At 42.2% G+C, this 24,927-nt stretch overlaps 1 protein-coding gene across 6 annotated transcripts in view; it reads left to right on the top strand.

Annotated features, from left to right (window-relative positions):
• The window catches only part of ELOVL5 (ELOVL fatty acid elongase 5), an 84,893-nt gene that overhangs the window by 906 nt on the left and 59,060 nt on the right, over window positions 1-24,927 (top strand). The window contains exons 2-3 of one of the 6 annotated variants that reach the window (XM_064597710.1): window positions 12,559-12,666; window positions 13,741-13,917. The exons of 4 other annotated variants lie outside the window; for them this stretch is intronic. The gene's annotated coding sequence lies outside the window, so the exon portion shown is untranslated. The remainder of the gene's footprint in view (window positions 1-12,558; window positions 12,667-13,740; window positions 13,918-24,927) is intronic. One more of the 6 variants, XM_045867017.3, reaches the window with a different exon arrangement.

Below are 24,927 nucleotides of genomic sequence, written 5' to 3'. Positions count from 1 at the left end.
GGGGGGGGGGACCCGAGGGCGACCTGGGCGGCCCTTTGGGGAGTCCCAGCGCGGGAGCGGCGGGCCGGGAGGGAGGCGCGCGGCGCGGGAGCGGCTCTGGGGCGGCGAAGCCCTAGGGTTGTGGCTGTTAAGACTTGTAAGGAAAAGTGCCCTTTTAGTTTCCACGCTTGTAAGATTCCCTCCTCTCTGCCGCGTCTGTCCCCGCGTCCGGGTGTGGGGGCGGGGGGAGTCGTGCCTGGAGGAAGAGTTGTTCTTTTTAAACCGTCTCTTGCAACCGTTCCGTGCTCTTGCACTTTAAGGGTGATGGTTTCCCCTTCTCACGACTATAGTTAAGCTCATCTCCCCGTTTCTTGATTGCAAATTTGTAGAATGCATTATGCCAACTTTGGTGCTCCGGGAATACGATTCTTCCATACCTGGGGATCCGGTATGGAAGAATCCGGTGCCTGACTTATTAGCTGGGCTGGGGAACCGAGAGGTGCCAGCGGTGGGCGGGGGGATTGTGGCCAGGAAGCAACCTTAATTATCAAATAACGGACCCGTGGCAGGAAGTGCTTTTTAGGGTTGTACGGAAGAGCTAATGTTGGCTTGTTAGATTTGGTAACTTGTTCACCTAACTGCTTGGTAGATAACCTGTTGGTTTGCACTTGTTTTGCTTGCACATCTCAGCCAACAGCATTTGGTGCAGAATCTGCAGATACCGACGTAGCCGGTTTTGCATTCGATGGCTGTGGACGAACACTAACTTTACATCTTCGGTTAGGACACGAGTGAATCACTTTTGTAGTCAGCTCAGATGCTTCCTGGGATTCTCCCGGAAAGCTCCGCACTTGAAGGAGAAATGTCGCTCATGGCCCTTTTAGGTTCTTACCCCAGATTATAACTTCTCATTGCCGGGAGCTTTTCTTGTACCGTTTCTCTTTTTGCATTTTCATTCCTCTTCCATTTCTAACTGAAGACAAAAAGGAAAATGTTATTGATGGCTACAGATGGCTAATTTTACAGAATATGGAACTTCGCTGAAAAGTGAAAGTAGAAAGCATATTAAAATGTGACAGATTTTTCAAGAAAAGTGCCTTATGACTTCAAATACTGTCCTCATTCCCTTAACCCAATTTTCTTATGTATAAATGGGTGTTTTCTGTTGCAGAATTTTTACAGATTTCAGGAGCTACAAATGAAAGCTCGGCTTGGGGTCCACCAAATAGTGGTTTAATAAATGCTTCCTTATTTTTCTTCCTGGGGAAGGGGCAGTGAGATTTGGAGGATGTAGCCAAGAATAAATCTCAAGAATCTCAAGTAACTGGGAAAATATTCAAAACTTTAGGTTTTCACAGGTACAAATTCCGGTATCCCTATGAAGTCACTAGGATTTGTTCAGTCGGCTGTGTGCCATCTGTGTAACTCTGTTACACTTTAACTTAAAAATCTAACCTAGTCAGCCTAACAGCTTGTCATCTTTCAGATCTACCTAAAATCTATTCCCTTACCTTTTTTTCTAGATGCCTTTTTTATTCATTGACTTATCAGTTACGTGTACTTTGTGTATGTTAGGAGAGGTTATATACAAAGTTGAATGACACAGTTCTGACTCCAAACGTCTTCCTGAATTACTTGATGTGTTAATCCTTTCATACCCATACTAAATCTATGCCTTGGACTAAAAAGGGGTCAAACACAGATTTCTGGAGGACTTTCGTGAGGATGTCTGGGAAAGCTTTATGTGGCAGAGCTATCTGTTAGACATATCAGTGCTTACCACTATAAGATTGGTTAGGATGCTTTCAGTACAGGAAACAGAAAACCTGACTCAAATGGGCTTAAATGACTACCTGACTTGAAAAATCCTCAGGGCAAAACTTTCTATCCATAGTCCATAGGCTGGTTTTGCAAGATGACTGCCAGCAACGATCTGGACCCCCATTAACATACTCTCATGTAGGCACTTCACTTCCCACCACCTTTCAAAGAGGGTCCTTGGCTTTGAGGTGATTAACTTAAACCTGGTTACTTGAAGTAATAACTAAAACAATGGAAATCTGATAACCTGGGAGACCCATCCCAGAACTGAGGAAGTGGATTTAAATCTCACCTCACCTATTGGGCTGCTACCATACCTTCAGTGAGGGCCAGTGTGAACATGGGGGAAGTCAGCCACATTGTGAACTGTAAGGGCCTCCAAGATGTCAGTACTAAAGAGATGATTGGATTAAAGTAGGTAGAATTGAGTCTACATTTGAATGTAGCCTTAAATGTCATAGAGGAATCTTACTGATTTGAAGAGATAGGACAGGCATTCCAGGAGAGAAGGAGTTTGGAGAGCAAACATCTGTGGAATCACTGGGCAAAAAGCAAGTAGCCCAGTTGGCTGAAGCTGATAGTACAGAAGTGGAAGAAAAGGTTAGAAAGACAAGTTGTTGATGATAATAATGGCTGTTTATTACTGAGCTCTTATGTGTCAAACCCAATTGCTATTCCAATTGCTATTAATTGGTACCGTGAGCCTTCCCACTTTACAGATGAAGAATTGGAGGCTTAGCGAAGTTTAGACACTTGGCCAGGGTCACAGAACATTCGAGTCCAGGTCATCTTGAGCCCCTAGCCTGCCCTCTCTCCTGAGGTTACAGAGTGGCACTGAAGCTTTTGAACTAGGAGTACATTATGAATGCAGTGCTCCAGGAGTATGACTCTTACCAGAATGTGTAGGATGGATTGGCTTGGACGGATGCTAGGACGGTGGAGATGGTTTGGGAGGCTGTTAGAGGTGGCCAGGGCAGTGAGAATGCCCCAGGTGGCGCTACAGCCATGAGCACAGGCTGGAGAGAGCAAATTAATTGTATTAGATTATTTCTAGGATAAGACCTATGAGACCTGGAGACCAATGGATTTGAGGGCCAACAAGACGAAGAGCACTCATAAGACTGAGTGGTCAAAGAAACGTGGTGTTATAGAGGAAGAAAAAGGAAGCTTTGCAATCAGGTGGAATATGCAAATGGCCCAGATACATATCTGGACAAGCTGCTTCGCTGCACACACACACACATACACACACACACACACCTCTGTTGGCCACTTTCTTTTTGTTGCCCTTCTACAACTACGTGTTTCCCCATTTTATCCATTTTCGGAGTTGTTCATGTTTTAACATATCTTGGTAGAGATGCAGGTTATAATCCGTGACCTCTTAAAATCACTGCAGGCACTTCACACATTAATATTACTGAAATCGGGATGCTTCTCAACTTTTAATGAAGTATCATTGGTGAGAGTAGGAAAATCCAGTATTGATAAAGCTCATGCAGCTGGAGCCAGAAGTAAGAACCAAGGCTTCTGGGGGCGCCTGGGTGGCTCAGTTGGTTAAGCGACTGCCTTCAGCTCGGGTCATGATCCCAGAGTCCTGGGATCGAGTCCCACATCGGGCTCCCTGCTCTGCGGAGAGCCTGCTTCTCCCTCTCCCACTCCCCATTTGTGTTCCCTCTCTCGCTGTGTCTCTCTCTGTCAAATAAATAAAATCTTTAAAAAAAAAAAAAAAAGAACCAAGGCTTCTGGGCTCTATCCATCAGCTGACTTACCCAGCTTGCGTAACAGATAGGAAAATCAGTGATGCCTCATGATACAGGATTATAGTAAAGCACATACATAATTCTTTATTACAACTGAAGTAATTTGAGAAGATGGGAAGGCATAGTTGTTTAAGTAGGGGGGCCTCACCCTTGTATAGAACCTGGCTGCCATGGCTTCCTATCCTAACTTGCCACCAACCAAGAGAAAGTCAACTCTGGGTATTGGTCTTTTCTTCTTTAAAAGATTAAGGCGACTTCCAAGAACTAAAATTTTTTATTTTCACTTTTGCCAAAAGCAAATCCCTTGTCTGTTTGACTAGGGGTAGAGAGTGGAAGTTGAAAGCATTTAGGTCTTAGAAAAGCAATGTCAAAATCAGTGATGGAAGTTACAATTTTCTCTTTAAGGGGTTAAGTTTAACTGCTGGACGCGTTCTGGCCTAGCAAAGTAAATTGTTTAGGAAGGTAACCTGACCTAATTTTGAGTATTTGTAATGGAATCTCCCCCCCACTCACCCACACATATCCCCGATGATCCCCCTTTGAACCCATAAATGTTATCATTAGCAAACTGTTTGGTTCCCACTGGGCTCCTGCTGGCGTAGTTCCTCAATGGGAATTTTTTTTTTTTTTGACTCGTGTGTATTTCCTTTGAGATTTGTTTGGTTCAGAAAGACTAAATTCCCACCCTTCCTCCTCCCCAGGCCCCTGCCATTTGTGTTTGAAGTACAGTGATGTGTAACCATCTTTCTTAAATTAGACATTTGTACTTTTGTTTGATGTCTTTGCTGACAGGGATTTAGGAAATCATTTCTTTTTAAAAACTGTTTTTAGTGCTGGTACTGTCATGCTTTCTCTCGTTAGGAGAATAACCATTTTCTTGAAACACCTGCAATTTCTAAGTATAATCCTTCTACTACGTTAGCACCCTCCTGCTAGCACATGCTGGTTACAGTTTCCATCTCCATGAAGTTGCCCTTTCCTGTCCCCATTGTCAACAATTTCACCCTGTCAGGACAATCTTTATAAGCCCATACTAAAAAGACCTAATTAGGACGCCTGGGTGGCTCAGCCATTAAGCGTCAGCCTCCGGCTCGGGTCATGATCTCAGGGTCCTGGGATCGAGCCCCGCATCGGGCTCCCTGCTTGGCGGGAAGCCTGCTTCTCCCTCTCCCGCTCCCCCTGCTTGTGTTCCCTCTCTTGCTGTGTCTCTCTCTGTCAAGTAAATAAATAAAATCTTAAAAAAAAAAAAAAAGACCTAATTAAAGCCATGCTGAAGAATTGGCCATTCAGGTCTTTATTGTATCTGTTATGCTGAACCCCAGAGTACCTGTTCTCCTCTTGTCTTGGCATAGCAAATGCTACTACAGAGTAATTGTTATGAATTTCTCTTTCCCCAAAGAATAGTTCTCATGATACCAAATTCGATAATTATTCATTTACTTCTCTGGGAGTGTGGCAGTGTGGTGTATGTCCCCAGGCGGTAGTGTTCAGGGTACTTCTGCTCCAGTCTTTGGCAGAAGAAATAAATTACTTTTATATTTACAGAAGTTGTTACCTCCATCTGCCGTTTTTGTGAGCAGATATGAACCTCTGTGAAAATTTGAGTTTTCTTTCCTACAGAACTTCTAAATATTTACTGTGGATCTGAGGTACATTTATAAGAGCGTCTAGTATGTTTTGTTTTGTTTTAAGTAAGCAAAGTTGTGGGAAGTGAATTAAAGCAGCTGCCTTTCAGGTTAGCAGCCACACATCTGGATGGGGTTCCAACTCTGCCCCTTATGACTGGGTAGAACTTGGAGGTGGTAATACCTGTGCCTACTTTGGAAGGGTGTTCAAACCGTCAGTATTAAATATGAAAGTTAAGTAGGGGACTGCATTTGATGATCATGGTAAAAAGATCTCTCTATTGTATAGGATGTCCTTTGAAGCACTGTTTGTAATAACGAAAGATTGTAAGATACAATTGTAAGATACAATAACAAAAGATTGTAAGATACAATTGTAAGATACAAATGTCCTTCAGAAGAATAAATTACAGCTGGGCAATGGAGTACTTTGCAACTTATAAAAAGAATGAGCCTATTCTGTGGGTGCTGAATATAGCTGTTCAATAGCACATGCTAGGCACTTTTCTAAAGTGCTCTACCGATACTTATTTTGGCCTCACAAAACCCCAGAAGGTAGGTACCCCAATTTTACAGATGTGGAAACTAAGAAAGGTGAAGTGACCTGTGCAAGGCTGCACAGCCACTAGCTGGCAGAACCAGGTTTCGAATCCAGGCAGTCTGGCTATAGTCCGCTCCCAGCCATCCTGCCACAGGAAGCCTCTGAGACCAGGCAGGCATCTTTGCATTTGCAGCTCTAGACAGAGAACTAGAGGAAACAAAGTTGAGTTTCTTATTCATCATTACATTCTGAGAGGTTGACAGTATAACCAATATAGAACTTTTGACAATAACTAAACAAAGGTTTAGACAAAGAAAGCTAATTCTTAACATTTATCATCAGTCTTGAAAGGGTAACCTTTTGTTTCTTCTCCGAGTCCTTTTTTCAGAATTCTGCAATCAGGTAATCAGAAGCACAGGTACTGTGTAGCTCTGGAAGAGCTCTAGAATCATTGGTGTAAAAAATCCGTGCTCAAAAGCTCAGGTGCCAGTAGGCTGGACTGGTGTGACTGGCCATGGGCATCCAGCATCAGTTTCCTTACCTGTCCTCAGCTGCAGCTGGTTTGATTTACAAGGCGTATAAGACCTGAGAGGTGTGGGCTGGGAGGGAAGGGCACCCAAATCCTCTAGGGAGCCTCTGTCTCCAGCTTGTCTGATTTCCCTTGGACTGAGGTGTAAGTCATGTGCAGTTTGAAAACATCTAGTAGGTCATTCTGACACAGGGCCCCTTAAGGGCCACCTGTTCAGGCTCAAGATAGACACGTTTATCACCACCCTTAGTTCTCTTGGGATTATTAGACTCTCTTAGAACTTTTGATTTTCTTTCTGGGTGTGGGTCAGTAGATCTAACAACATTATGATGGTTATGGGTACCACAATTCCTAAAACAAGAGAATCACAAAATTCAGAGTGGCCTACATATTAACATGGACTGTGACCAGGTGGTAACTCTTGGCTTTGGACACACTCTGTAGAAGAGATGAATAAATGATTACTACATTGTGTTTACTTTTAAAAGTGCCACACTGTGACAAACTTTTCTTTTTTCAGATTTTTTTTTTTTTAAATTAGAGAGAGTGAGCACAAGCAGGGGGAGGGGCAGAGGGAGAGGGACAAGCCGACTCTTCATTGAGCAGGGAGCTCACACGGGGCTCGGTCTCAGAATCCTGAGATCATGACCTGAGCCGAAGGCAGACGCTTAACCCACTGAGCCACCCAGGCGCCCCAAACTGTGTGTGTGTGTGTGTGTGTGTTTTAACACATTTGAACTCTGCCTCTCCCTCTCCTCATTCACCTCCATACCCAAGTAACATTTGTAAAATGTGGGTGTTTGGATTCAGTTTAAACAAAGAAATGTGTTTTCATGTCACTTGCCTTACTTATGTTACACAGGCTCGAATTTAAATCCTTCAAGACTTCTCCTGGGGGCTGCATAACCTATCTTTGTAAATTATATTTTTCCACCCTCTTTTAATTTCAACCAAGGCTATGATGCTGCTTTTGTGTATTCATATGAATTAGCTTGAAGAACATGATAATTTACTTTGAATATTCAAGTAATCACATCAGTTAAGAGACTGCAATCAGATAAGAATTATAAGTAGCTGCCTGTAGCAGAAAAGCTTAAAAGCCCCTTAAATGTTTATCTCCCAGCTATTTGCAATTGGCAGTCTGACTTAGATGTTTAGGAATATGAAGCATTTCGTAGACGCTTTAAGCTTAGTCTTTAAGACAGCCATTGGAGGCATGCAAAAGATCTGGATGTCCATGATGGACTTTGGCCATTGATTTTCTTGAAGCATGCTTGCAGAGGAGACAGTGGTTGCCCTGTGAAACAGGTCAGAGCTTCTCCAAAGAGCCCCTTAAACACAGTATCTCAGGACTTCCATGTCCCAAGGAGAATGCTATAAATACTATGCTTGCTTCCTCTTCAGAGCAGCTCCTGTTTGTTTACTTGGCAAGGAGTGGTAGGTTTGCAATAGGCTCAGTGGCCCCAAAGGATAACGGCTATGAATGCAGTACACAGTGAGAGGGGTGCTTTTCACTGAGCCTTCGTACAGAGCTTCATGCTTGAGTTTATCATTTTGAGAAATGGGACTGGCATATTTTAAAGGGCTTCCCAAAATTCAAGATTTAGGTGAGTAATTGCAAAGTATTGTTGGAAGACCAATCTCAGTGGGTGATATACGTGACCATAGGTTTGACTGTCCACCCAATTTCCATCTCATTTCTTTCTAATCCACCTCTTCTGAGCTTCAGACTCCACTTCTCATCAGCTAGGTTCACCTGGATGCCCTCCAAACCTCTCTGCCCTGTTAGCCAGCTTGGTCAGGAGCACCACCATCCACCAGTTTGCCCAAGCCTTCGAGCTGGCAGTGGTGTCTGGGTCCTTCTCTCTCATCAGCCATGTCCTTCCTTCCCCCACTCTAGCTGTCAGTCACCAAGTATTGTCCTTGCAGGCTCCTCTCTGTCCCTCTCTGCGGCCCCTTCCCCTCCCATCGTCCAAACCTTGCAGCACTTTGGTTCCTAACTGGACAACTGTAGTTTCTCCCTGTCTCCTTCCTGTCTCCCCTATGGTCTGGTCCCTACTCTCTTGTCACAGTGTTATCCTGACATGTTAACAGGATCTTTCACTCCATCCTAAAAGCTTCATTTTCTCTCTCTCCGGGGCCGTTCTTGATCCAGCTTCATTTTCTGCCACTTTCCTGTGTGCACTCCTCACTCTCAACACACCACAGACTTCCATTTCTCCAAATATGCGCGTCTGTCCCCATCTCTACTCTGCACAGGCTGTATTTGAATGCCTCCTCACCAGGTGCTCCCCAGCAAAAACAATAAACACAAAAGTAAAGTGAATTTAGTAGCAGAAAAAGCCCTATTCTTCGTGAGTCAAATCCTCACACCCTAGAGCCTGTGATCCTTTTGATTGAATCAGATGTTCCCACCCCTTCCTGCTTGTTTAACCTTAGTTCTAATACCTAACCTTTGTGTGCCTCAGTTTCCTCATTCTTAATGTAAGAATGGCTTTTCCTGTTCTCTTTGCTCAGTGTCTGGCACGTTTATCTCTGTGTCCTCGGTACGTATAGACCATCAGGCGGGTGGTAGCTGTCTAGCAATTATTTGCATGACTGTGTCTCTAAAGATGTAGCTTTCAAGTATCAGTTCAGTAATCTGTGCTCATGGCTGTGTGGAGATGAGTGTACCTTGATAGCCTGAGAATGCATAATATTTCAGGAATGAGGAGCCCACCTAGCAGGGGACTGTGGAGAGCTGGCTTCCCTGCCTGTAGGGTTACCATTTCCTACTCCTAGCTGAGGGAGAAGAGCAGCAGTAACCCTCAGACCGTACAAATTGCCGGACCTCCCACTTAGCCAGGAGCAAAGGTGACACGTGTGATTATTTGCAATTGGCAGTCTGTGTTTCATGTGTTCCAAGCGTTCATGTAGAATATGCCAGTGAGAGACCACACCTGTGGCACTGTGCCCAGGGAAGGAATAGAGTAAACTCTGGTATCTTGACATACAGCTATTTCATGATAAAATAGTGATGGAAGCTGACACACTTTTTTAACCTTATTTTGGTTGGCCACAACGTGGATTCCAGGTTGAAGTAGACTGTATAGGTTGGACAAAGCCTGCCTGTGTCAGTAGCCACACGATCATTAATTCATTGATCATTCACACTCCCTCACCATTGAGGAATCTTGTGTGCTACCCTCTGCTAAGGAGTATAGATCCTGCCGTGACACATGACCGTACACCCACTGGCAAAGAGATTATAATCCAGCGGAAGAGGTGAGGTGTGTACTTGAGTCAACATAATTATTGGTACTGTGGAAATGGCCATGTCTTTTACAGTAAGGTTTGGCTGTAAGTGATGCAGATTTTAAAACAATAGTGGCTTCAGCAGGGGGATCTCAAAATAAGGTAGAAGTTTATATCTCCCATAAAAGGTTGCAGAGGTGGTCCAGGACTGGTTTAACCATCCATAGGCTCACTGCTAGCTCACTGTGCAGCAGGTTTAGAGTGTGATAGCCCCATCTTCCAGCCAGCAGGCTGAAGGGACAAAGAAGGGGCAGAAGAGTCATCCATGCCTTCTCTTAGGGTAGGTTCCCAGAAACTGCCCCTAGATAATTTTGCTTGTCTCCTTGGCCAGAACTTAAACATGTGACTACATTAGCTGCAAGAGAAGCTGGAAAAGTCTCAGTTGATTCTGGCCATAAGCAGCTAGAAGTCCTGCTACTCTATACAGAAGTTAGGCAGTAACCCCCAATCTATACCACAGGTGGTAGATGAGTTTGACAGTCCTGCCCATGTGGAATTTAGATTCAGGGGGAGGATACTGAGAAGTGAATAGGTGTCAATACTACAGTGATGGGAATTATGAGTTGAGTGCAGGGTGCCATGAGAACAGGAAGGACACCTAATTCATATGGGGAGGATCAGGAAAGGTTGCCTGGAGAATAAGCAGGAATCTGTCTGGTGGAAAGGAAATAGGCAGAGTATTCTAGCAGAGGCTCTGAGAGAGGGGCTGGGGGATGGAGGAGCATGTGAGGAACTGAAAAAGTCAGTGAGGAAAACCAGATGAGGATGCAGAGGCCTGATTACATGGGCCCTGGGGGGGCCACACTGAGGAGTTTGGACATTTTCCTGCAAGCTTTTAACTGGTTGTGAGGAGGTGAGTAACCAGAAAGATGCTTTTGGGGAGTGAGGAGCAGTACCAGACTGGAGGCAGAGATGATCCATCGGGAGGGAGTGCATTAATCCAGTCTAGATGACCAGAACAGTGGCTTTGGGGATGGAGAGAAGTGGGTACAAGTCCTGTCAATTTCATGGAGCTTAAGAACTGGGAAAGAGGGGCACCTGAGTGGCTCATTTGGATGAGCATCCGGCTCTCAGTTTCAATTCAGGTCATGATCTCATGAGTCATGGGATCGAGCCCCAGGGCAGGCTCCAAGCATAGCCGGAGTCTGCTCAAAAGATTCTGCCCCTCCCCACACATTCTCTCTCTCTTTCTCCCCCTCTCTAAATAAATAAATCTTTAAAAAAAAAAAAAAGGGAAAGAATTTAGAAATAACTTAGCCTGCCTTTTCACTTGACAAATGTTGAAAGTGAGGTTGAAAGTTGAAATAGCTTGCCCAGAGTCACCCAGCTAGCTGTAGAACAGCACCCAAAACTACCTCTGCCTAAACTTGTTCTCTTTTGTCACTGATGGATCTGCCAATTTGGCAGAACAGGGCATTGTGGGCTTCTGAGAAGGCAGAGATAAAGAGAAGCTAAGAGGCTTTGGATCTGGGTCTTAAGAAATGAGAATAATTTGCACAGGAGAATGGAGAGGGCCTCTGGATAGAGCAAATTACATGAGACTGTGGAGAATCCCAGGTGTGTTTGGTGCTCCTGAGTTCTGTAGTTTGAGTCCAGTGTAGGGTACTACAAGGAAGTAGTAGAAGATAATGCTGCAGAAGTATTTTGAAATCATGGAAGCCTTTAATGTAAGACTAAGTGGATTAGACTTAATTCTTTAAACAACAGGGAGCCAATTAACACTTGGTATCAAAGGACTTAGTGTGATTTTCTTGACAGCAAATTCTGCATTTTTTTTTTAACTTTTGCCTGTCTTGGTGCATTGTATCAGGTGGTTGTGGTCAGCAGAATAGCAGCACCCCAAAGATGGCTGTGTCCTAATTCCCAGCACCTGTGAAGATGTTAGGTTACAGGGAAAGGGGAATTAAGGTTGCAGATGGAATTAAGGTTGTTGATCAGCTAACTGAAATAGGAGATTATCCCAAATTATCCAGGTGAAATCAGTGTAATTACAGGTGTCCTAAATTGTGGAAGAGCAAGGAGAAGAGAACTAGAACAGTGGTGGTACAAGGAGACTTGGTCCAGTGTTGCTTGCTTTGAAGATGGATGAAGGGACCTTGAAACAAGAAATGAAAGCAGGAAGGATGATTCTCCTGTAGAGCCTCCAGAAAGTAGCACAGCCCTGCTGCCATCTTTGATTTTAGTCTGAGACTCATTTGAGACTCCTGATCTCCTGAAATGTAAGAGAAGTTTGTTTTGTTTTAAGCTCTTTAGTTTGTGGCTGTTTGTTACAGTAGCCATGGAAAACTAAAACAATGTTATTTGTTTGCCTAGTGAAGGAGAGCTGTGCTTTAAGAGGGATCAGTAGGACAGATCCATTTGTTACAGGGATTGGCTAGGAGGAAGTTCTGCAGGTAGAGAAGTGATGGGGTGAGCCTGGAAGGGGAGGGGGTTGGGGGAGGGGAGGCTGAAATTGCAGAACTTCTACAAGACCAGAGGCCTGGGTGGCCAGGTATCCAGGGTGGGTGAGGGATGGAGTGTACTTTCTCGGGGCTAGACTCCAGGGAAGGTTATAGAGCTGGTAACAGAAATATGGGGATCAGAAGGAAGAGAAGATTGTAAGAGAAGTATGATGAATTCAGTTTCTGGCTTACTGAGTTTGAGGTTCAGGAGCTTTACATGTGTGGAGGTGGAGAGAGAGCAGATGCAAACTGGCCCTCGATGTCTAGGATTGGGATGCAGGATTGGGTGTCACTGGTCATGATTTTTATCTGTACTGTTTCTTTAAATTTCTCCAGCGTAGAGACTCAGCAACCCTTGTAAAAAAAATCCAGTTATGTTATATTCCTTAAAATTAAGTTTTTCCTAGTGCTTTACCAAAATTATTTCTGCTGCCATTCGGATTCTATATACCAAACTTTTTAATAAAGGCAATTAATACTAAATAAATAACCAATACATTTAAGTAAAATAAAAATAACATACTTCTGTGACCCTGTCTTGCATATTTTATGTTCTGTGCTGCAGGTCACCTTCCCAGAAGCCTCTCTGGTTCAGGTTGGTCTGTCACCGTGCTGGTCACTTGGGGTCCTATTTCCAGGTCCTGAAACTGTGAGATCTCCCTTACTGAGTCAGGTAGGATGGAACCCTAAGCAAAGCTTGGCTTGTGCTGGACAAAGAGACATGGATGCTTCTTGCTGTATCACTTCCATAGCTGTTTTAGAAGTATCAATTTGCTGTTGAACTATGTATACACCTATTTTAGGCGTGGTTACATCCTGAAAGTTCTTGGTTTCCAAATTCCTTTGTTCTTCATAATGAGCTTGGTTGTAGGGATTGAAATTACAGCCTGTTTCCTGAGAAATGGGAGAGAAACTATTTCAGGGCAACTGTAGAACGTATTGAGATGACAGATTTTTTTTCTTGCCTTCCCTTCCCATCAACTGCCTGTTGATGCTGTTTTATTTGTTTGATCACTGCCCTTTACTTGGTGGCATTTGCACCATGTAATTGGAGCTTAAAAGAAGAAAAGGAAGATGTTTCAGTAAAGACTGTACTAAATATAATTAAATTTTTTTAAAGCCTCTGAAGATAGGAGGTATGACTAATAATGACTTCCATAAACCACATGAAATCACTTTGATTTCATTGAGTTACTTATATTTAATTCTTCAAAAAAGGAAATACGGGGTGCCTCGGTTGCCAGTCGGTTAGGGGTCTGCCTTCGGCTCAGGTCATGATCCAGGGGTCCTGGGATGGGCCCTGTGTTGGGCTCCCTACTCAGCAGGGAGTCCGCTTCTCCCTCTGCCTCAGTTGTTCCCCCTGCTTGTGCTCTCTCTCTCTCTGTGTCAAATAAATAGATAAAATCTAAAAAAGAAAAAAGTTTCAAAAAAGGACATAAGAGTGAAACAAATCTCATTTATTCTGGCTAGACCAACTAAACTTTCTGTTCTCCCTTCCCTTTGCCCTTTGATTAAGATTTATGTGTCCTAAATTGTAGGTTGTCATTTACATTAATCGGTATCCCTATAAGACAAAGCCCCCCCAAACATCCAGAAAGCGGAAACGGAGTGCAAGATGGTTTGAAGCCCTGTTGAAAAGGAGAGGAAGGAGAAAGTGTTGGTCTCGTTCGGTGCCATTAACAAGTCAACTTTTTCTTTGAATTGAATTCTTGTTTCCCCTAGTGAAACAAGTCTGCTTGGCTTATAGGCACCTCTGTAACATTGTCCAAACTAAGAAAGCAAATAGAGGAAACATTTTGTGGAGAGAAACTTACAAAAATACCTGCTCTGTGGCTATGACCTAAAGGTGAATGCTCTGAGCTCTGGATGAAAAGTATGGAGTTTCTTCCTAACAGATGGGAGTAGGTAATGTACCTTTGAGCAAGTAAGTGTTAAGCTTCACACAAGATTTGTTCTCTCACTGACACTGCTCTGTTCCAAACAAATACGCTTCAAACAGTGAAAGAAGTCATGCTTGGAGAGGTGAAATGTCACTCTTAGATTCTTATTTTGGAGGAGAAGGGAGTGTCATGCAGTTTTCTCCCTCTTTTGTTCATATCCATTCTTTGTCTCTCTCTGCTGACCTGCTTTTTCTTCCTTCAGCTGGGACTCTGCTTTCCTTCTGGTAATTAGAATATTTCTGTACAATGTCAGGGCCATACCTGCACCTGACACCTCATTTAGAGGAAGAAAGGAGGTGAGCACACAGCCCAGCTGGTGATGCTGGGAGTAGATAGTGACCATGCTGCAGCCTGTCGGGGGGAAGCTTTCTGTCTGAGGAGGCTGCATTTTGAAGTTTTGAAAAACCTGCATGATGCTAACTTGAACTGAATTGCAAAATGAGTCTAACGAGGACCTGGTGAAAATTGACAACTGAAGTGACAGCAGACAAATGGAAAGTGTGGTTTTTTACAAGGTGTTTTGTTGTGGCAAATTGAAGTCAGGAAAATGAATTTTTGACTTTCATTCTAAGCTAGCCTTTTCTCTTTCTATAAAAAGAATATATAAGTACTTCAGCTTTTGTGTCGTGGTTGATGAATGGACATATTCTCCTTGCAGAGCTGCCTAATGTGATTGAGCCACAGGAAACTTGCAGCTCTTGTTAGTTATGACTTTAAATTTTAGTTTTTGGTGAGTTAGAGCGTCCACGAGGAGTAGCCTCATTTGGAGGGGGAGTCAGTATCATTCTTTGACTAAAGAAACTTTCAGAGTTTTTATGCCCACATAGTAATGTGAAAATCAGCTCATCCTGTCTGATTGGTGTTGAGTTTCTCATCATACCATACTATATATAACTTGATGAGCTGGTGAGGAATCAGTAAGAACTTAATTATCTCATGGGGTACTTTATTTTTTTTAATTTAAATTTAATTAATTAACATATAGCGTATTATTGGTTTCAGAGGTAGAGGTCAGTGATTCATCAGCCTTATATAACACCCAGTGCTCACTACATGATGTGCCCTCCTTAATGTCCATCTCCCAGTTACCCAACCCCCCCCCAACCTCCCCTCCAGCAACCCTTAGTTTGTTTCCTATAGTTAAGAGCCTCTAATCTCATGGGGTACTTTAAAATATATTTATTATGTTTCATTCATTATCGTTAGCTTGCTTTCAGAATGACTACATTTAAATGAGCTTCAAGTATTTGAGGGTGCAGTTTTTAAACTCTGTACTCCAAGTGAAATTTAACTCCCACTAAAGTATAAAGACATTCTTTTTGAAGTATATTTGGGATATTCACTGTTAAATTGGGAAGCTAAATTTATAATATCTTTTTAGTAGTAAAACCTTGTAGAGAGGGAAAGATTCTATACACAATTGTTAATACATCAGCTCTCAAAACCTTTGGTCTTAGGACCTACAACTTTTAAAAATTAAGAACTTCAGAGAGCTTTCATTTATGTGGGTTATATCTTGGTATTTACTCTATTAGAAATTATTTTTAAATTATTTTTAAATAATTTAAATGGTAATACATCTAAAAATAATAATGAGTCCATTACATGATAACATAAATAACCTATATTTTCCAAAACAAAAAAATTAGTGCAAGTAGGCATTGTTTTGACATTTTTACCAACATATTATGCATCTGGCTTAATGAAAGACATCTGGGTTCTTTAATCTGCTTCTGCATTCAATGTTTTGGCATATCACACATCATGTAGTCTCTAAGACACTTTACAATGATGAGAGAGATGAGATTAAACACATAATCTCTTAATAATATAGCACAAATAGTTTGGGTCCTGTGGAACCCCTGAAAAAGGGCCCAAGGACCCTCAGGGGTGTCTGGCCTATACTTTGAGAAACCTGTTCTAATCAGATCCTATTTATTTAATTTTAAAATAAGGACTGCCTTTCTACTTAGCTATGAAAACATCTTTTTTTTTCTTCTTTTCTTATTTCAGCAGCTATTACCTCCTGAATGTCACCTTCATATTTGAACATCATTAGGTAGGCTGGTTTAGGTCATTTTATCAAATAAATGTGTGGGGTACCCTATTTAGGATAATATTTAGAAGTAAATCCATGCCTTCTGACAATACTGGTTGCTTGTGTGGATGCTCATGGAAGACTGTAGTGGTCAGTTTTTTTAAAATCCAAAGCAGAAAGGACTAAATTAAGAAACTAAGGTCTCAATTGCATAAATAGCTTTTTAGATGTTCATTTTATTTTTTTATTTGTCCCATTCTGTTTGCTATTTATACATTAATATTTGGGCCTTTAAATTGACTGTTTTTTGGAATAGTTTTTAAAATAGCTGATTTATTTTTTTGTTCATGCCTATTTGATATTATTTGCCTATTTGACTTTTTCTTTAACTGTTGATTTTGGACAATGCTTTTGCTTTAATAAAAATTTGTTGCATCCTGTCCCACTTCTCCATCTTGTTCTGTTTACTCCATTTAACCTTTGTAATTTCATGTGTCAAAGAAAGGTTCTTCTGACCTTTTTTTTGTAATGTCTGATGACGTAGAACTCTAGTTGGCGTTTAGTAAGCACTGCATGCACCTCTCCTTGATTTTACTCTAGAGGATTCTTTCAAAATGTTCATAGCCTCTGGTTCTGTGATCTCTACATCAGGTACATAGTGAACAGCACTATTTCTACATACCAAGATTTTTCCAGGAGGTATATTTTGCACTGTCCAATATAATAGTCAGTAGTAGCCACAGGCAGTTATTCAGCACTTGAAATATCACTAGTGCAACTGAGGAGCTGAGTTTTTAGTTTAATTTTAATTAATTTACTTTTAAATAGCTACATGGGGCTCATGTCCCTCTTATTGGGCAGTGCAGCTCCAAGGGTGTCTGGCAGCTTCTTTTTAATGACTCATGCCTGGCTCTTTCTTGACCTCAGTTTCTTGCAGTCTCTTCCATTCATTTTTAGGAGTTTTTTGGTGTATTTTGTCAGTTTTAGAAGTGTTGTAGCAGGTAGATTTCACTGTCTGTAGACTGCCTTATCACTGGGGAGGGAACTAGAGGGAATGTTGGAGCTGAAGAAATGGAGGCTGTTGATACTGGCTGCTTTTTATGAGATTTTGAGTTGCTTCTAGATGAGATTTAAGAAGAAAACAAGGTTAAGGGAAGGATTTTTAGGTTGGGGAGACTTGAACAGATTTGTCAGCAGAAAAAAGAATCTTATAGACAGAGGAAATTGAAGGTAAAAGAAAATTGGAGTTAAATAAATTCTTGAAAGCGGCAGGAAAGGATCCAGAGTGCAGGTGGGAAGATGGAAAGCTACTTTTTGTGAATTTGAAGGGAAAAGAATGATTTTTTTTTTTAAGCATTTGAATTTTTTTTTTGAAGTGAAAACCACATAGTATTACCCATTTTAAAGTGGACAATTCGGTGGCGTTTAGTTCAACCACAATGTTGTGCTCCCATCACTTCTAATTCCAGAACATTGTTGTCGCCCCCTAAGGAGACCCTGGCCCATTAGGGGTCACTCTTTTCCCCCTGCCCCCACAGCCTCTAGGCCACCACTAATCTTTCTATCTTGATGCATTTGCCTGTTCTGCATATTTCATATAAGTAGAATTATACAACATATGTAACCTTTTGTATCTGGCCTGTTTCATTTAGCATAATGTTTTCGAGGTTCATCCAGGTAGTAGCATGTAAAAAGTGACATGACTTAAGGAGAGGGAGTTTTTAGGAATTCATCTTGACATTTCGAGTCTCAGCAAAATCAACAGTTCCTCCAGTTGGAGTTCCCTAGGATTAAGGTTCCACAGAGGTGGACACAGCATCAAGAGTATTTATGGAATGGCTGACTGTGATGTCCATTCTGAGCAGGGAAGTGCACTCCCAGGGGCCAGAGCTGGGGGCAGGGGGGCGGATCAGAGGTCTGAATCTGGTGGTGGTCATCACCAGAAGCAAAATGACTGCCGTGGGGGGAATGGGGAGGGGGAGTGGGTGGGAAGGAACTTGCTTTAAAGAGGGGGAGGAATGTCCTCTTTCAAAGTGGGGTAAATTTGAGGTCCCAAGTTAGAGAATAGATGTGGAAACAGGAGCCCATCTAAAGTGGGGGTAATCTCTTATGGTCATAAGTCAGTGTCACCCAGAACTGCTCGCTGCAGTGAGCAGGTGGGCAGACCCAAGTTTCTAAGGAGGCAAGTGAGGTGGAAGGCTCTGTAATTGTGGCCTGCTGGGTAATGATGCAGCATTGCTGCTCTGAGGACCTGCTCACTCAGGTGGAAGCAGGGGGAGGTGGGAAGCAGATGTGGAGTTTCTTTCTGCTTCTTTGAAGTTGAGTCAGCCATTCTGGTTGGTGCTGAGATTAGTGATGGAGTCCAGCGGTGTTGACAAGCAAGGCCACCGCAGGGCTCAGCTGTCTTCTCCTGATTGTCTCCAGAATAAAGTTCTAAGGACTTACTGGCTTCCAAAGTTTTCCCCATCTTGTCCCCAGTCTGCTGTCCAGCCTCACAACCCAGCATACCACCTGTTCCACACACCTCCTGTGTGCCGCGCACTGAGCTGATGGTACCTGGTGTACCAGGCTAGGCACAGCCCTCAAGGACTTACATACTAACTGTTAAATGGTGTTTGGGGTGTGATTGGAAAGTAAACTGAAAGTCCTAACCTAGACTTGGGCTTTAAGGGGAGGAGTCAGGGGAGATTTCTCTGGAGTGACCAATCTGTTCTAGGAGGGTTGCGGCATAAATAAAGAGAAGCAGGAAGTGGGACAGGTGGACGAGGGTGCTTCCATGCATAGGATCTGCCAGAGTAAAGGTTGCAGTGGGGAAGGGGGAAGGAAGCGGGTATGGTTGGGGGGTGGAGCACTGGAGGGGACGCAGAAGCTGAGCTAGAAGCTGGTGTGAGCTAGTGCATGAAGAGGGCACTAAGCAAAGTGAGGGACTGTAGATTGTATCCAAGATCAAAGGGCACAGTTGAGATGCTTCAGGCAGGAGTGGCCTGATCAAATTTGGTGGCTTACAAATACTCTGTTGCAGTGTGGGGATGGATGGGAGGGGACAGGAGTGGATGCCTGGAAGTCCTCAGTCTGGATTTGTCGTACAGATGGGAAGAGGATGTTGATAAGGAACGCGGGGGATGGTATCAACAGGTGAGGAGGTGACTGAAGTGCTCTGGTACCCTGAGCCTTCTTCCTAGTCTGTCCTTTCATGCCTCCGTGCCTCGTTCTGTGCTTTGCCTTCAGTGTGAAATACCCATCCACACTCCGCCTCCTGGACCTACCTACCGCCTTGAAAAATCCTTAATAAGGATCCTTATTAACCTGGTCATATGCCACTTGTGTGAAGGCTTCCCCGGCATCCTGTTCAGAAGCAATCCACTTAACAAATATTTGTGGGGCTCTCACATGTTTTAAAGTGCTTTAACTCATTGCTGACATGATTTTCTAGTGAAGGTGGTGTTATCACCTGCAGGTCAGCTATGGGCCTGATATAGTAGAGGTAAAATTAGAGATGTTCCTCAGGCTCACCCAGTATCGTAGTTCTTCCAGAGTATGGCACCCCACTTCTCTGTGCCTTCATATTTGGAATACCCTTCCCTCATTCCTTGGCCTATGCACACCTACTAATCTTATGTCAGGCCAAGGCACTGCTCTGGGGAAACCTCCCAGCCCCAGATCTCTGCTTCCTCACCGTAGCCCTCACCCCTTTAGCTCTCCTCCTACCTGGTGCTTTTGTGGTGTTAACTTTTCACGTGTATGTGATTCCAGTTAGATTAGACAATTAGAGACTCTTAAGGTCCACTCCATCCAAGAGAGTGCCCGGAAACAGATGGCATGCATAAGTATCTACACGTGGCTTATGATCTTTGTAAATTTCCACGAGTGATAGATAAGGTATGGGCACTTTAAAAGGGAAAAAAACCAGCATTTGGATATAAATATCATACATTTGGCTTATGACAGTGTAAGGGGTAGCAGCCTAGAATTTGTTTCAGATTGAAGAATAATGCCCAGATGATTCTACTTTGCTGTATCTTTCCATCAATTGTTTTGTGCTTGGGTAGGACATCTAAACATGTGAAAAGTTGGGCAGTAGTAAATTGAATGGGAAACAAATGGCATTTTGGAAGAGAAGTTGTACACTGACCTTCCTGAAAGAACTTAACCGTGGGATGGGATTTTCATGCTACAAAGTAGGCCTGTAGGGTGGGGCAAAGTCGGGAGACTTAGGTGATCTTTAGCACAGTGTTTTCCTACCTTTTCTCAGTCTGTGTGGAGTTGGGTTATCGGTGTCTGAAAAAAGTCCTTGGCCTCAGGTTAATTTGTACCCCCAGAGGGGTGGGGGTTATTTATGCAGGTTAATTTGTACCCCCAGGGAGGTGGGGGTTTATTCATGCAGGCCTTTTCTAATGTTTGCACATATCTGGAAGTTCTTCCATATGTCAAACCTCAAGCTAATACTTCTTTTTTTTTTTTTTTAAGATTTTATTTATTTATTTGAGAGAGAGAGAATGAGAGAGCACGAGAGGGGGAGGGTCAGAGGGAGAAGCAGACTCCCCGCTGAACAGGGAGCCCGATGTGGGACTCGATCCCAGGACTCCAGGATCATGACCTGAGCCGAAGGCAGTCGCTTAACCAACTGAGCCACCCAGGCACCCAAGCTAATACTTCTTTTTTATTTTCTTTGGAGATAAATTTTGATGTTTTGTTTGTTGTTATGATAGCTCATCCCTCAACTTTTTGTCTTGCCAAAACCTAGTTATTTCAAACTCACTGCCATAGGCCTGGTTTTTCTTTTTCTTTTTAAATCTTTTAACTGTACATATCCATGTGTTTTTTTTATATCCATGTTTTTTAATATGTATTTTAATAACAAATTTATGTAATTAATATCTAGAGATGAGATATATCTATAATCTTTTTATATGCCTGCACATCCATATTTTAAAGGGATATGGGAAAAGCTCATTATTCATCCTGGCTCTAGAAAACTGACAAGTGCTAAACATGATGGACACATTCCTCATTCCCTATCATGTTATCCTCCAGAACACCCTTACCAGAAGTTTTCACTTTATTCACTTCATTATTACTTGCTTTTATGTCATTTCTAAGCAGGCCTGCTACCTGAGGTTAATATGACATCATTTATGCTGTCTATAGGACAACAAAGTCTTTATGATGATTCATTTATATGGGAAAGAAAACCCAAATCAAATGTGTGTCACAGAAGCATTGCTATCAGTAATAACCATCTGCTTACTGACACTATTGTACACCATTGTCTTGGTGTTAGGTTGCCTTGGGTATAAATTGTTCCTCACAATACATTATTACTTAGGACCCAGCAGTGTGTTACAGGTATTTGTGGGTTGCTATTTTAATGCACTTGCTTAATTTCCTAGCAAAGTTAAACTTTGTCACTTACAAGAGGCAGTTAAGAGCTCAAGTTGTGGAAACAGAGGGCCACGGTTTGACGGCCCTAAAGCAGGCACAGGCTCAGGGGTAGTGTGCAGAGCACGTCTGGTATGTGAGCCTCCATTTCCTTTCCTGTGACTTGAGAAAAATAACCCTTTACAAGGTTAATGAGAAGATTAAATGGTGCATGTGAAGTGCATGGTATCCTGCTTAGCAGTACTAAGTGTTCAGTGTTAGTTACAATTATGATTATCATTGTCGTGTTTTCTGTTTTTAATGTTACCATCCTGAAACCAGGGACTCTCTAAAGGAAGAATACTATGGTTTCATAATGAAATCCTCTTAACTCATTACTGAGGCATTAAAATCTATAATGATGGGAGATTTGTTTGATGCTGGGAAAAATTAGGCCAGAGTTAATGCCATTTCATCCTATTAGACCTTGGATAGCTTATCCTAGTGCCTGCCCAACATTTTGCTGATCAAGTTTTCCTTTCATTGTGACTTAATTCTTAGATAGTGTGCCACTTGTCATCATGAGGATTTTTGTGACCCAAGTAGGAGTTGATTCATTCTAAATTGAAGCTGTTGGGTCCTATGCCACTTATTTATTCTGGATGTGGTGATTGAGCTGAAAAGTGCAAGCAAGGAGACTCTTTGGGGTTTCTAATTTGTGTCCCATGAAATGCATATGAAATTTCTCTGTGAGCAAGTCAAAATATTTTTCTGAGTGCTCACTCAGTGTCTCCACATGGGATTAGAAAAATAAGGCTGTTTTATGATACTTTATTGACAAAACTAGTAATGACATAAACTGAATTTGGCTCACTCTGCTACTGATTAGCAAAAATGGCCTATCTTCTGCAAAATGTTGTGTACACAGGTAAAAAAAACCCAACTGAGAGTCTTCATACCTCAAGTTGTTAAATACATAAACATTTGGGGTGTTTTGGGGCTTGGGTTTTTTTAAACATTTAGTTATTTTAAAGCTAGTTTTATGAGCCTATCTTACTAGAATCAAATTTACTATTTTACAAGGGTTCCCTAGTGGTTGGGTTAGGAGATTGAGTTTCTTAAAAAAAAACGGTCCAAAAATGACAAGATGGAAAAAATCAACCTCAAAAAAAAGAACAAGAGGGCGCCTGGGTGGCTCAGTCATTGAGCGTCTGACAAGTGCTCAATGAGCCTATCTTACTAGAATCAAATTTACTATTTTACAAGGGTTCCCTTGTGGTTGGGTTAGGAGATTGAGTTTCTTAAAAAAAAAAAACGGTCCAAAAATGACAAGATGGAAAAAATCAACCTCAAAAAAAAAGAACAAGAGGGCGCCTGGGTGGCTCAGTCATTGAGCGTCTGCCTTCGGCTTGGGTCGTGATCCCAGGGTCCTGGGATCAAGCCCCGCATCGGGCTCCCTGCTCGGCGGGAAGCCTGCTTCTCCCTCCCCCACTCCCACTGCTTGTGTTCCTGCTCTCGCTATCTCTCTCTCTGTCAAATAAATAAATAAAACCTTTAAAAAAAAAAAAAAGAACAAGAGGCAGTACCGACTGCCAGGGACCTAATCAATACGGACATTAGTAAGATGTCGAAACTAGAGTTCAGAATGACGATTTTAAAGATACTAGCTGGGCTTGAAAAAAGCATGAAAGATATTAAAGAAACCCTTTCTGGAGAAATAAAAGAACTAAAATCTAACCAAGTCGAAATCAAAAAAGGCTATTAGTGAGGTGCAATCAAAAATGGAGGCTCTAACTGCTAGGATAAATGAGGCAGAAGAAAGAATTAATGATATAGAAGACCAAATGATGGAAAATAAAGAAGCTGAGAAAAAGAGATAAACAACTACTGGATCACAAGGGCAGAATTCGAGAGATAAGTGATACCATAAGATGAAACAATATTAGAATAATTGGGATCCCAGAAGAAGAAAGAGAGAGAGGGGCAAAAGGTATATTGGAGCAAATTATAGCAGAGAACTTCCCTAATTTGGGGAAGGAAACAGGCATCAAAATCCAGGAGGCACAGAGAACCCCCCTCAAAATCAATAAAAATAGGTCAACACCCCAATATCTAATAGTAAAACTTATGAGTCTCAGAGACAAAGAGAAAATCCTGAAAGCAGCTTGGGACAAGAGATCTGTAACCTACAATGGTAGAAACATTAACTTGGCAGCAGACCTATCCACAGAGACCTGGCAGGCCAGAAAGGACTGGCATGATATATTCAGAGCACTAAATGAGAAAAATATGCAGCCAAGAATACTATATCCAGCTAGGCTGTCTTTGAAAATAGAAGGAGAGATAAAAAGCTCCCAGGACAAACAAAGACTAAAGGAGTTTGCAAACACAAAACCAGCCCTACAAGAAATATTGACAGGGGTCCTCTAAGCAAAGAGAGAGCCTAAAAGTAACATAGACCAGAAAGGAACAGAGACAATATACAGTAACAGTCACCTTACAGGCAATACAGTGGCACTAAATTCATATCTTTCAGTAGTTACCCTGAATGTAAATAGGCTAAATGCCTCAATCAAAAGACGCAGGGTATCAGATTGGATAAAAAAACAAGACCCATCGATATGCTGTCTGCAAGAGACTCATTTTAGACCCAAAGACACCCCCAGATTGAAAGTGAGGTGGTGGAAATCCATTTACCATGCTAATGGACACCAAAAGAAAGCTGGGGTGGCAACCCTTATATCAGACAAATTAGATTTTAAACCAAAGACTGTGATAAGAGATGAGGAAGGACACTATATCATACTTAAAGGATCTGTCCAACAAGAAGATCTAACAGTTGTAAATATCTATGCCCCTAACATGGGAGCAGCCAATTATATAAGCCAATTAATAACAAAAGCAAACACATCGACAACAATACAATAATAGTAGGGGACTTTAACACCTCCCTCACTGAAATGGACAGACCATCTAAGCAAAAGATCAACAAGGAAATAAAGACTTTAAATGACACACTGGACCGAATGGACTTCACAGATATATTTAGAACATTCCATCCCAAAGCAACAGAATACACATTCTTCTCTAGCGCCCATGGAACATTCTCCAGAATAGATCACATCCTAGGTCACAAATCAGGTCTCAACTGGTACCAAAAGATTGGGATCATTCCCTGCATATTTTCAGACCACAATGCTTTGAAACTAGAACTCAGTCACAAGGGGAAAGTCGGAAAGAACTCAAATACCTGGAGGCTAAAGAGCATCCTAGGAAAGAATGAATGGGTCAACCAGGAAGTTAAAGAAGAATTTAAAAAATTCATGGAAACAAATGAAAATGAAAATACAGCTGTTCAAAATCTTTGGGATGCAGCAAAGGCAGTGCTAAGAGGAAAGTATATAGCAATACCAGCCTTTCTCAAGAAACAAGGTCTCAAATACACAACCTAACCCTCCACCTAAAGGAGCTGGAGAAAGAACAGCAAATAAAGCCTAAACCCAGGAGGAGAAGATCAGAGCAGAAATCAATGAAACAGAAACCAAAAGAACAGTAAAATAGATCAACAAAACTAGGAGCTGGTTCTTTGAAAGAATTA

The sequence above is a fragment of the Mirounga angustirostris genome, unplaced genomic scaffold (assembly GCF_029215605.1).
Source record: "Mirounga angustirostris isolate CCGP_5_RB_7025 unplaced genomic scaffold, mMirAng1.0.hap1 SCAF_8, whole genome shotgun sequence".
NCBI classification, from domain to species: Eukaryota; Metazoa; Chordata; class Mammalia; order Carnivora; family Phocidae; genus Mirounga; species Mirounga angustirostris.
This window is presented reverse-complemented; position numbering and strand designations above follow the sequence as displayed.